Source organism: Zea mays, chromosome 6, assembly GCF_902167145.1.
Source record: "Zea mays cultivar B73 chromosome 6, Zm-B73-REFERENCE-NAM-5.0, whole genome shotgun sequence".
NCBI lineage: Eukaryota > Viridiplantae > Streptophyta > Magnoliopsida > Poales > Poaceae > Zea > Zea mays.
The window spans coordinates 116,177,024-116,189,672 of NC_050101.1; the positions used below are offsets into that span (position 1 = coordinate 116,177,024).

General features: G+C 45.6%; 1 long non-coding RNA gene across 1 annotated transcript; it reads right to left on the minus strand.

The window, feature by feature from the left end:
- Positions 1-631: 631 nt before the first annotated feature.
- On the minus strand, positions 632-3,929 carry LOC118472238 (uncharacterized). Its single transcript, XR_004850262.1, has 2 exons — positions 3,381-3,929; positions 632-2,091 (listed from the first exon to the last, which is right to left on the minus strand). It is a non-coding gene; the product is annotated as an uncharacterized lncRNA (long non-coding RNA).
- Between the last annotated feature and the right edge of the window lie 8,720 nt (positions 3,930-12,649).

Genomic DNA, 12,649 nt, shown 5'->3' on the forward strand with positions numbered 1-12,649 from the left:
TTAGAAGGAAGATTGAAGAGGCTACAATCTCGTTGTCATTCAAATTTAAATAGCAAAAGAATTCTATCCCCTCCAATCTTCTATATAGCACTCCCATTTCCACAGGGAAGAAACAAACATAGTTTGTAGTTTCCATGTAGTTGACAACTCCGGGGGCTAACTTTGACACCGATGACTACATGCACCGACTTCCTAGGGCCTGTTTAGAAGGAAGATTCAAGAGGCTAAAATCTCGTTGCCATTCAAATTTAAATAGCAAAAAGAAATCTATCCCCTCCAATCCTCTATATAGCACTCACATTTCCCATTTCCACAGGGAAGAAACAAACATCATTTGTAGTTTCCATGTAGCTGACAACGCCGGGGGCTAACTTTAACACCGGTGACTACATGCACCGACTTCCTAGGGCCTGTTTAGAAAGAAGATTCAAGAGGCTAAAATCTCGTTGTCATTGAAATTTAAATAGCAAAGGAATTATATCCCCTCCAATCCTATGTATAGCACTCCCATTTCCACATGGAAGAAACAAACAACGTTTGTAGTTTCCATGTAGCTGACAACGCCGGCGGCTAACTTTGACATCGCTGACTGCATGTGCCGACTTTCTAGAGCCTGTTTTAAATAAGATGATTGAAGAGGCTAAAATCTCGTTGTCATTCAAATTTAAATAGCAAAGTAATTATATCCCCTCCAATCCTCTATATGTACCCTTTGCTTCCAAACAACCGAGGGACATCAGACTAGCGACCATACGGGTGGGTATCTGATCCGAGAAACATCAGCTCAGAGACCTTCTTCTACTATGCTAGATTTTAACTGTAACACCCGGTTTTAGCGGACAAAGTCGGGTGCATCTCATACATGCGCCAAAGAAGACAACATATATAATCACAGAGTGTATAGAGATAAATGTCACAATAATCAGAGCACTTATTACATAGCGGAAGTCTTACAAAATAAATGATAAATATAGCAGGATCTAAAATCCATCCTTGGCGCCAGAAAGTCAACTGGGAGACGCCACCTAGATCGAATCGAACTCCTCGTTATGGCTCCTCTTGAACCACCTGTTCTTCTCTTGTGGGGGGTGTGAGACAGCAAGAGTGAGCTCACATACGTTCATCGCTCAACAAGTTGTGGGGAATAATGTGCATGAACTCGCCAAAGGTGAGAGCTCATGAAGTGTAAGGCTTATCAAAGAAAATGGTTAAAGCTGAGCATTGCTTTTAATGTTGGTCAAACTTTTATTAGCAATTACTAGGTGTAAGTAAATACCAAACCTTAATAAAAGTAATAGAACAAAATTAATAAATAATCCCATGCAAATGCAAATGACAAATTGAATTTAGGTTCCATAAATTAATTATGTGAGGGTCCGAGCCGCTCATGACCATGAGCACGGCTAGTATACTAGTTTTACACTCTGCAGAGGTTGCGCATCTTTACCCACAAGTCGTGTTACCCACCTGCCAAGGGGTCATGAGTCTCATACACCTCTACCGAGGAGGCGAGGCAGGGTAACACTACGAGGCCTTTACAAAGTTCCACTAGCTTCAGAAATCCCGCTACAGTTTATAGGAAGCTCCAATGCAGGAATCCCTTGCAGGACCGCCATCGCAGCAAAATCCTCCCGAGGGCCTCCCTACACTGACCACTCCCCTACTGCCCTTGCCCCTTTCGGGTAAGGAAGACCTCCACTAGCTTTCCTAGTTAATCAGCCAAGGGCGTCCCATTAAACCCTTGTGGTAGCACTGTTTTCCCGGGTGGTCGCTCCATGTTCCAATTAACATAATGATCTTATCATGAACATAAATAACATAACAGAATAATTGGAACATGGATGTAATGAAATATTAACCCAAAAACCATATAAAGCAATAGCATAACTACCCAATTGATTCAGGGGTAAACAAGGTAAACAGGATAAACAAACTAGGGTAACCTATTGGGTCCCATCAAAATTAACCTATGCAGATCATTATGATTAATTAAAACATGAGTGGGTAAAAAGAAGTGATCAAGGGCACAACTTGCCTGGGACTTGAGATTCCAGGTACCAGGATGATCCTTCGGATCCTCGTGACCTCACGCTAGTCGTAGCAATACAAACAAATATGGTATAGACAAAATTAACATCACACCAAGCATAATAACATACAACATATAATAATCTACGCGTTGCTACGAGATCGTGGGTTCTAGAACTACTAAGATCGGAGTTATGATTAAGGAGTTATGATCTATAGAAGCTCTACGTAATTTTAAATATTAAACTTTTATTATAAATTGGTTAGTATAGATCATACGAGAAATTATTCTATAAATAATTATCTCAACTTTAATCTAAGTCATTATTTTATTAAAGATTATCTAGTTAAATTATATCCATAAAATTAAAATACTATATTAATATTGAATAAGTTAATGTAATAGGCTTAGATTAACCCAATTATAAAAGTATCAGATATCATATAATAAATGTTGCTATTGTGTAGTAGATACTTATACAAAGCTAACGCAACTGGAACGAGTCAAATCGGATTTAAAACGGAGGAGATACGAATTTCCTAAGGTTTCATGTGCTTGGCATCCGATTAATTAAGAAATAAATTTTAATGTGACTTTCATGTCAAAACAGAGACACTATATGATAAACAACATTATTACAAAATTATAGGAATTGGAATGAATAAATTTGGACCTCATATGAATTTTCTATGGATTAAACAAATTCTAGTATTTATTTTCACATTAAAAATCATTTTCTATTCACTTTTACTGAATTTCTAATTCTTCGGACTGGGCGCCAAAATCTGGAAAAGCCAGGGGCCCCAGCGCAATGCTTACTAGACTCAGTGCACAGTATTTATGGACTGCGGGTTAATTCCTGATAAGCGCAAGGTCTCTTTTGAAAGACGTACTGACCGAAGGGGTACGGGCGAGTATTGGCCATCCGATCAGGAAACAAGGGCATAGATTAAATCCGCCCCACTTGAACCGATAAGCAATACGAGCCCTCGGATCAAATTTCTGCGCCTAGGATTTAATGTGACTACGATCTAATCCGCTCCGTTCATTACGATCTACGGATAACAACTCTCTCTCCCCCCGCATCCTTAGATCTCCATCCGATGGCTACACCCCGATCACGCGAACCATTATGCCTATCTCTAATCTCATCCGTCGATTGCGTATCCAATGAACATGTTCGGCCCACGCTCCTACCGCCCCCAGCAACGGCAGCACATCCCCGATTTGCAGCGGCGGCATGCCCCGACCACGGTGGCACCATAATCGACGATTCTAGTTCGACGAAATTGCACATCAATCCGTATTACATGGAGCAGGAGACTTGGAGCATGTCGACCAGGTAACGTACCGAAGGTTTAGGCGGCCACAAAGTTGTTCCACGGCGGACAGCGGGTTTGCGGCGGAGTAGGAGCACCGGCGAGAAATCGCGTGCACCCTAGCTCCCAATCGCGCCAGCCGAGGGAGCCGTGCGCACCAACGTCGATTGCACCAGCGGCGAACCCGAAGGTCACCGGCGAGCTTGGTCCTTTCTCTCTCTTTGATGGAGTTCGGTGTGACTACCCCAATGGTGGCGGTGACGCCCAGCGCCCAAGAGACGGTCGAGGCAAAGCGAGAGGTCCGATCCCAGCTATTTAAAGGGGAAGAATCTGTTGCGGCTAGCAGAGGCGAGAGGAAAACACGGTGGAAGGTGTAGCCACCATGGATTTGGTTGAACGGACTAGTACGGAGGAATCGACCGGAATCACGCGCGAGCTGTTAGGATGCAGTTGGGTTCTTCGGATGGTGGAAGAAGGCGCGCGCGCGAAGATAGGGGAGATGATCCGGGCGACCATGCCGTGTGGATATATAGCGGCGCGGACGTTCCCCAGCCGGCCGAACACCATGGAATGGTTGTTGTAACAACCCCCACCGAGATCGACGCGGGGTGGAAGAAGCACATAGTCGTGGTCGAGGGCCCACCCGCCAGTCAGTGCGAAACGAGTGCGGCTGTAGATTCAGGCGCGGAGACCCCACACGCAGGGAAGCTGGCGCCCATGGGTCATGCGGCTGAGAAAGGGATTTGGGCTGGCCAGGTAGAGAAATAGCCCAGTTAGGGTTTTCTTTTCTTTACATTTTCTTTTATTCTCTCTTCCCTTTCAATTTAAAATCTCAAATTTGAATTCCACTCAATTTGTGAATTTAAACTCATCTTTAACAGTACAATGTGAACTTACTATTATGGCAGAATTTTATTTATTTATTTATTTTATTTAGTATTTTCTTCTCTAAAATAATTCTTGGTTTTCAAAATGCAGTCCTCAATTTGTAATACTCAGGTATAATTTGAGATATCTGAATTTACTATTTCTTTTCTTCATATATTTATTTTATTAATAATAATTTTTTTTCTTATACAGATTTTGGGCCTTACATTAACCAACAAAAACTCTGCTCAACGACAATTACTGATCCGTGACGCGACAGTCTCCAAGGCCACATGACTTTGCAGGGCAGACCGGTGTCTTTGATAGGCTCACTATGCTCAACCCTAAAGTTTAGATATTAAACTTTAGTCTCTAGAATTTCTATTTGAGAAACCTCACTGTTTAGTAGTTTAGGGGTGACTAAAGTTTTAGGAGGTGGAACCAAACACCCCCTAAAGGCATGTTCAGTAGATATGGATTCAATCCTCCGGTGGAACTAATCTAGACGTGAATTGAATGGTTCCCCTCCTGTCACTCTTTCCCTGGGTGGTTTAATTCCCCTATATGTTAATTCCCTGCTTCTTTCTTCTTATTCGGTTAGCACATAAGAAATATTATATCCATCATAAGAAAAAACCACTAGGCTCACAAATAGCCAGAATATAAGCAATAGTGTGTATGTAAGAATGAACATATAAGCAATAGTGTGTATGTAAGAATGAACCAGTAGACTTTACCTCTGCACAAATAACCAGAACATAAGCAACATTATATTTGTAAGAAACCACTAGGAATCAAAACAGAAATCTAGTAACAGTTTGACATGCAGAGTATTAGCCATTAAAAATGAAACAATATATTTGTAGGTTCTAACATTTCATCATCTATACATCGACGACTATTGTCTAACTGGTCCTAGCTCTCCAGCAACTCTAGCCACATCTAGCCACCATCTTACCATCTGATTTGCATATGAGAAACAAAGAATCAATTTCTGTGTCCCAAATCATAAACCAGGAGTTTACAATGAATTGAAGGGCCAGCACTTCTTTTAATAGATGGTCCCAAACAGAAACTTGAAAGCAAGATAACTTGTTATCTATTCTGTTATATATAGTGCAAAATATGTTCTCTAATCAAATCAAGACTAACCAGCTGGTATCTGACATGATTGAACCGACCAATTATCACACACAAATAACCAGAACATTTCATCTTATCTTCTAAATGAGCATCTCATCGTTATAAAGACTACCATATTCCTCGAACAAGTATTCTTATAGGTTCACCGAATATGTCGAGGTTCCATGTTCTTGTTTTTAGATATATTTTGGTGACTAGCTGAATAAACAAGGCCTGTCAGATTCAACAACCTGAATATATGATAGGTTTTTGTTAGAAATACATCTAGACAAGTACAAGTAAAGATATGTACTCTAAACTGAAACACTAAATAGTTTTTAAACTATTAATATCTCCAATTTGATAAAACACTAAACAATTTTATTATGTGTGTGTTATCTGTAGAGAAAAATCGATAGCATGCCTTACACACAACTAATTATTGCACCAAATTTTAATGTGCAAGTGACATGGAGGAACCTTTTGTAAAGCGGTACAAGCAATTATTGCACCAAATTTTATGTGCCCTTTTCTTTTTTTAAGGCACCGATAAAGTAGAAGACAAAGAGATAAAATGCTTAATCTATGGGCCATGACCGTGCTCGATACAGATTCTCTACAAGTGTTTGTCTGAGAAGTTGTACAAATAGAAGCGGAGTCAGAGTGAATAATTCGAATTTAGTTTTTGCCTTTTAGTTATATAAGTAATAATGGTGATGGAAATAAGTACATCGACAAGTGTATCGTTTTTATCTTTGATTCAGCTTGTTTTAGCTATGCAGCTTTAATTTCAACTCACTAACATTTAGATATTAACTGACAGCAAATTGGAAAGTCACCGCTCACGAGCACAGCACCGGGAACCCTGGCAGGCGCTCCCCACAGCTTGCATAAGCATCTTCACTTTTCAGCTCCAGCAAATGTCCATACTTGACGGTTGACACAGCTTCTTCCAGAATGCCTGCCATGGGAGCATTGTTTTGGTCCTCGACGTATTCTGCTACAGATGGAGCACACTGCACGCGACGACATCTCTCACCTGGCACGAGGCGGTGTCAGGGTGAACAGCGATGGCGAACTGCGCACCTCTTGTGTTTTTCTTTTCTCTGAACACAATGAATCCTTGTCCAAAGGAAGAAGCAAATAGAGCCTAAATCAAGATGCCAACGCAGATGCTCTCCAACACCTCCTCATCGAAGCTATTGTGGCTCTCCTGCAGATCTACCGAACCCTACACGAGAGAGGAGATGCGAAGGATGTGGGACACGACAAACTTACGGGCAAGAAAGTTTTGGCTACTGGAGAGGACAGATGCCGCCAGGGAGATTGCAGCGCCGCCGCTTACGTCGCCTAGCACTCGGGTCTCGTCTCCGCACTTGCTGCGGGCCTGAGACTGACGAGGAAAAATTCCACGAGTCAGGAGTCGTGGGTCGAATACCAGGCCACGGTGAAGGGATTTCACTGGGATTGGACTGGGGTAGAAACCTACGAGGGCTAACCGAACAGATGTTCCTGCATGGACCAGGCTTGTTTCCATGCGAGCTGATCCACGAGGTTTGCCACCGCATCCCAGCCGGGAATGGTGCAACCGAACAAAGTAAGCAAGAAATGGGCAACAGACACCCGTCCGTACCTTAGTCAGGAGTCTCCAACACATGCAGAAAATATGTTCTTGCCTAACAGGAAGCGTTTCAAGAACAATGCCACTGCGGTTAAGAGCAAGAATAGCATTATCTGCCTGCACAAACAGGAATTTAAATGGTCAAGTTCCGGAAAGGAACAAATCGTCAGGCACATAAGCGTCCCATCCATTCAAAGATATATCAGGTTTCATATCATTATAAGGAAATAAAAAAAAAAGAAGTGGTGCTAGAGGCAGAGAGATGCAGGTGCCAAAGAGAAGGATAAACAAAATTACAGTCATAGCCAAAGACACAAATGTTGGGATCAGTTTTTCCCCCATACTGAGGAAACCTGAATTTCATTACTCAGGATCAACAAAATTACAGTCATGGCCAACTTGTTAACAAGTTCATACATCCGCAACGCCAGTTATAAAAAATATGTACATATATAAACATCTGATGCAAATCAACCTAAAGCCTAGAGTGCCAAAGACCAACCAGCACACACATAAGCATGAGCACCCACCAGAGAGGTTTACAGAGTACTAGACACAACTTACAAAGGAGTTAAACAGTCGTAAGAAAAATGATAGGATCTTTGTTGTATTCAGGATATAGACGAATAAAAATCATATGACCTCAACCAGACTGAATATCAGGAACCTTATAACACACCTGTCCACAGATTGAAAAATCTTCAGCAAGTTTCTGTTCAGTTACCTGCAAACCGAGGGGGTCAACAGATCAAAGAAAAAATAAAAATAAATATAACCAAACACGATAGCTTATTCTCAAGAATACATGCTGATGTTTCAAAAAAAAATACATGCCGCACACTATCCTCTCTGTCAGCTCGACGAGACCAGTCACCCATCAATCTTCTCCTCGCCTCCCTGTAAAGAACCTTCTCCTCGCCGGGATGAAACTATTCCTTCGATGTAATCACGAACCAAATGCAGCTGAATATTCTCAAGACAGTACTCCAATTGTATACCCAATTCATAGCACTGGCTAACGATATGCTGGGAGAACATAACTGAGAAAGAAACCATAACGAAAATCTAATGACAGATAATTCATTTGCATGGTACGGATCAGGAAGTAATCAGTTGGTAAGAATCTTCTAGACATCCCCTGTCATAGTGTATCAATATCAATCGATCCTGGCAGATGGATTGAATTTTATATTGCGGCCAATGTAGACCTAAAACCCTCACAAAACATTAGCCCCCCGACTCGGCAATTCAACAAATACCCGTCATTCGGCTGCCCATTGATGGATCCGTCGCTGCTCGAGTCCCTCCTCCCGGCGCGACCCACAAACAGGGCCAAATTTAGGGGGATTGTCGAGGTTAGCAGATTCCAATAAAATTTATAGATCCATTGGCAAAATACTATTAAAGTTTAAGAAAATTTATATCATACAGAAAAAACTGATCCCGACAATATTCTTTTTAAACGTAATGGCGGGAGCTCTGCCTTCTCATTAAGAAGAAGATTAGAATTAACCTAGTTTTAAGGAAAACCGGGCCCGAAACCTACACAGAGAGCCCAAACAACACAAGCAGCGGTAACCCCACACACAAAGTACATCCAGAGTCATCGTTGCCGAGCTCAACGCAAGGTACGAGCAGCTTCGACTTCGCCAGACGGGCCGCACATGGCCAAAAGAACATGACGACGCCTACACCTTAAACCTGACGCAGAAGGAGGACCGTGATACGCCATCGTTGCCAGGCCTCAACACACCCACACTCTAGGCAGCTCCGATTCTTCACTAGCGATCATGATCCAACTCCCACCTTCGGTTTTTGCCTGACCTCCAAAACAATCCAGACCAGAGGAAGGGGGTTCGCCTCATGTCATCGTTGTCGAGCCACTTTCCCTAACGTGACAGCTTCGACTTCACGTTGCAAACCCCACCTCCACCCGCAATCCATACGCTGGGAAGCGAAAGCATCAACCGAAGGCAACGCCGAGGTCGAGACGAGCGCAAACGTGACGCCTTCAGGAAGGGAGTGACGTCCAGGAAGCCACCGTCACATATCCAAGATGGACTAGGCTTTCTCCCATGAAAGACACACAAATGCGACGCCCTCAACAGGAGGAAGTGGCGCCCTCGGGCATCACCGTCGCCGAGACTTTCGCCCAAGATGCCCTCCATCACTCGAAAGGCCAGGACCCCAGGTCAAAGCATGCAGCCACCGCCGTCGCCATCGCCCTGGCTTCCGCGTAAACCCCTCCAGAGGGCACCGACGTGCCGGCTACCGTAGCAGCCGCAGAGCTACGTCAGCTGACATCCCCTATGGCTGGGCACACGGAACCAGGAACACCTTGTCGTGTGTGCCACACGTGCTGCCACTGAAAGTCTGAAACCACGTTGAGAGCATCACCTTCTCAATAGTCACTCGCACGCAGCACGCCCCCAGCTCCAACCTCTGCAGGCCGCCACAGCCCAGAACGGCCAGAGACAGTGGCACCCAGCCACTGCCGTCATCGTCGTCACCATGCCAGCCACAGCCGCCACCGTGCCAGCCGCGAAGGCCGGCAGACCCCCGACGTCCCTAGAAGGCCAAAAGGCACCGACACATAGATCCCGCTCATGCCCCTCATCCCGACTGCCTGCCAGCGTCATGAGAGGTGCACCACCGCGTCCTGCACGCTCGCCAAGGCCGACGGACCTCTGCTCCCCCTAGCTGTAACCGTCGCCGCCATAAAACTTGTCCTAGTTGCTCGCCGACGCACCGCACAGCACCCCACAGATCCTTCCGATGGGGCACCAGATCCGCCACAAGAGGCCGTGGATCCGACCGACGGAGTGTCGAAGGGGCCCTAAGGCCGCCGGGGAAGAGCGCCGCCACCTCCCGCATGGCACGGCCGCCTCCCAACCGAGATGCCCTGCCGCCGCCTTCTTTGCTGTGTCGGGCTTCTGGCCCCCAGCTCGGGCGACGACGAGGCAGATGGGGAGGAGGGAGGACGCCCGGCGGTGGCGCCCGAGCCGCCTGCGGGAGCGACGCGGGGGAGGAGGGCTGACTCTCGGTTAGATTTGTCACTGCCCACAAACTGCAGCACGTGCATCGGCGGCTGTTGTAGCAGCACCTACAACGGTGTTATAGTGTTGATATAACTCTATTGTAATGGGCCTTGACCCATAACACTCAGCTATATATACACTCCCTACACTGATGAGTGTTAAGAGTTTTCTCATTCCAAATTGATATCAGCAGCTAGGTTTAGTTTTTCTCTCCTCCCCTCCCACCCCACATCCGTTAGCTACCCAGTGCCCCCCACGCCGGCCACCCCAGGCCAGGCCTAGCCGCCAGTCTCTCTTCATCCCTCATCCCGCATGCGCCCTGCTGCGCTTCGCAGTGCACAAGGGCCGCACCCCTCCTCTTCGGCCTCCGTCACGCCAGCCGCTGGGACCCCAGCGCGCCTGACCGTGTGCCTTCCTTGTTGCCCAGGCCCGATCGTGCGCCGCTGACCCTCGCCACGCTGGTGACGTTTCCCTGCTCGGCTCCCTGGACGCGCGCTCCTTTCCTTGGCCACCACAGCGGAGCTCGCGCAGCTCACTGGGTTCGTGGAGGCACAACAGAGGTTGTGCGCCGGCTCTGAGCTGCTCCTTGTCTCCACCCACATGGCTGGCAACCGTGCTGCCCCCTGCGGCGCTCCTTGCAGCGCTCTCCCACCTTCCCCCACAGCCGTCGCCGGCCAACACAGACTCGTCGACGCTGCCTCCCCTCTACCGCGGTGCCTCCCCTGCTCTGCTCTCTGTGTCGCCCGTCCCCTCCACCTGGACGCGCGCGCGCACTCCGCTGGCACTCTCTGCCCGCCTCGTCCTGCCCCCGTCGGATCGAGCTCGCTCGCCATAGAGCTCTGCTCCCCTCGGTAGTCGGCCTTTGATTTGAGGTCGCGCCGCCAGCCAAGAACCCCGCCGCCGGGACAAGCCGCCCCTGCGCCACTGCCTTGATGGCAGTCCCCATCTCCCACATCTTTGGCACCACCCAGCTCGACTCGCCCCACCAACAGGCATACGATGTTGCAGCTGGCACCCCAGGCACTCTTCTCCCCGCTAGCGATCCTCCCAACGCCGCCGTTGTCACACCCGGGTTTCGGGATACCAGGACCCGATCACGAACATAATCACCAGGTGTGCTGAACCAAGTCTCACACATATAATGAATCATGACACAGAATCGAATGTCACAACTTTACTATATAATAGGAGTTCTATACAAAATAAATAAATAATTACATATAAGGAGACAACGGTCCAGCAATCCAAAGTTGACTGGGAGACGACGGCCTAAACCACTCACGAACTCATCACAGCATCCTCCATGCACCTCATCATCACAGCATCCTCCATGCACCTCATCCTGTGGTACCTAATCTTTACCTGTGGGGGTGTGAGACAGCAAGAGTGAGTTCACATACTTTCATCGCTCAACAAGTTGTGGGAATAATGTGAATGAACTCGTCAAAGGTGGGAGCTCACGTGAAGTGTAAGGCTTACCAAAGAGGATGGTTAGAGCTGAGCATTGCTTTTAAAGTTGGACAAAATTTTATTAGCAAATACTAAGTATAAGTAAATATCAACCCAATTAAGTAGTAAAACAAAAGTAATAACATCACCTGCGATGCAATGCATATGACAAATTGAATTTAGTTCCATAAGTTAATCATGTGAATGTCCGAGCTGCTCATGACCGTGAGCACGACTAGTATACCAGTTTTACACTCTGCAGAGGTGGCGCATCTTTACCCACAAGTCATGTTACCCATCTGCCACGGGGTTGTACGGGCCCCATACACCTCTACCAAGGAAGCGAGGCAGGGTAACACTACGAGACCTTTACAAAGTTCCACTAGCTTCAGAAAACCCACTGCAGTTTATAGTAAGCTCCAATGCAGGGATCCCTTGTCTGACCGCCATCACAGCAAAATCAACCAAGGACCTCTCTACACTGACCACTCCCCTACTGCCCTTGCCCCTTTCAGGTGAGGTAGTCTTCCACTAGCTTTCCTAATTAATCAGTCGGGCGTCCCATTAAACCCTTGTGGTAGCACTGTTTTCCCGGGTGGTCGCTTCATGTTCCAATTAACATAATGGTCTTATCATGAGCAGTAAATAACAACTGATAACAAACGTATAATCATGAATAATGTTTATCTCAATACCCAAAACCACATATAGCACTAGCAAGTACTACCCAAAAAGTTCAGTGGTAAACAAGGCATAAAGATAGACAAACTAGGGTAACATATTAGGTCCCATCAAAATTAACCTAGGCAGATCATTATGATTAATTAGAACATGAGTGGGTAAAAGAAGTGATCAAGGGCACAACTTGCTTGGAACTTGAGATTCCAGGTACCAACTTGCTCTTCATATGACATGTGTCCTCACTTCTAAACGTAGTAATACAGACAAGCATGTATAGGCAAAATTAACATCACACCAATCATAAGAACAAAATATATATTAATAATCTACATAATAAAATAAGATCATAGAAATAGGAATCATTAATTTTGGATTTATAGATTTTAAGTTATGGATTTCCAAAGATTCTATGCGCTTTGTACGAGATTAATTAGGATAACAATTTTAATATGGCTTTTATGTCAAAACAGTGGCACAAAATGATAAACAATAATATTACAAAATTATAGAAATTGGAATGGAT